We start from the raw sequence: 1,493 nt of genomic DNA, 5'->3' as shown, positions 1-1,493 counted from the left end.
GGGTAAATCCAGAACAAGCGCTTAGAACTACTGTCCAATCTGAGACTATGGTTACCTGGTCCCTCATCTACTGCAGGGAACACCAGCGCTAGCTAGACTATCTGTCCAATCTGAGGACTGATGGTTACCCTGGTCCTCAGTTCGCTGCAGGGTAACTCCAGACAGCTCTGGACTATCGTCCCAATCTGAGACATGGTTACCTGGCCTCAGGTCTCGACTCGTAGCATAAATCCAGACCGCTAGCTAGCCTATCTGTCCAATATGAGGACATGGTTAACCTGGTCCTCAGATTCTGAGGGTAATCCAGACAGTGACAGACTTCTGTCCAATCTGAGCTCTCTGGTTCCATGTCACTCAGGTCTCTGCAGGTATAACCAGACAGCTAGCTGGACTATATTTACAGATCGAGGACTTATGGTTCCTGGTCCTCAGGTCTCTGCAGGTTAAATCCAGACAGCTAGCTAGCCTTACGGCAATCTGAGCAGGACTAATGTTTACCTGTCCTCAGAATCTCTGCAGGGAGGATACATCCAGACAGCTTGCCTCGACTTTCTGTCCATCTGAGGGAGCACTGGTCCCTGGTTCAGTGTCTATGCAGGGGTAAATCCAGACAGCAGCGACATCTGTCCAATCTGAGGACTAATGGTACTGGTCTCAGATCTCATGCAGCGGTAAATCCCGACAGCTTACTGACTAGCCCAATCTGAAGGCCCTATGGTTACGGTCTCAGGTCATTGCAGGGTAAATCCAGGACAGCTAGCTAGACTATCTGTCCAGATCTGGCTATGGTTACCTGGTACAGGTCTCTGCTGGTAAATCCAAGGCACGCTAGAGTAGGCTAGCCACCACTCCCATAATTACAAGAACCCCACACGGTTATAGTTTCCCCAGAGAAGCAACGAGGCCAGCAGTGGCGAGGAAAAATTCTTAGAAGAACCTGGACGACCTCAGACACAGGCCCAACCAAGGTTTGGTAGGATGGGGTCTACGAGAGGCGGTTGGTGTTAGAATGAGGAGCGGCAATACCATATCCCAAAATAGTGTTTGTACGTATTCTTTAGTCAGTTTATGGAGTAGAGCACGTGGCACAGGCCGCAGACCCGTTCTACAGATGAAACAGCAGGACGTTATTAGCAGCGCCGTAGCTGAGCGTAGACCGGACGTAAGCCAGGACATATCAAGGACGTACGCGATACGCGAAGAACGCTGCCGGACCGTAGCAGAGTTAGCAGTAGTCTGGAACGAGCGAGGACTTGACGTAGAGCGTGTCAGGACAGTACGCGCGTACCAGTAGTCAGGACTACGCTCGGCAGGGCACAGCACAGCGTGCAGATTTGTAACAGTGAATGCAGAATTTTTTTTTTCTGAGGACTATGGTTACCTGGTCCTCAGGTCTCTGCAGGGTAAATCCAGACAGCTAGAGTAGGTCTAGACCACTCTCCATAATTTACAAGGACCCAACAGGTCTAATAGTTTCCTCCAGAGCAAGCAAC

General features: G+C 50.5%; 1 protein-coding gene across 1 annotated transcript in view; it reads left to right on the top strand.

Annotated features, from left to right (window-relative positions):
• Positions 1–1,493, top strand: part of LOC116696240 (uncharacterized) — a 19,807-nt gene that overhangs the window by 14,151 nt on the left and 4,163 nt on the right. The window lies entirely within an intron of this gene.

This window comes from Etheostoma spectabile, chromosome 9 (genome assembly GCF_008692095.1).
Source record: "Etheostoma spectabile isolate EspeVRDwgs_2016 chromosome 9, UIUC_Espe_1.0, whole genome shotgun sequence".
Classification (NCBI taxonomy): domain Eukaryota; kingdom Metazoa; phylum Chordata; class Actinopteri; order Perciformes; family Percidae; genus Etheostoma; species Etheostoma spectabile.
Note: the sequence above shows the minus strand (reverse complement) of the source record. Positions and strands in the feature narration are given on the sequence as shown.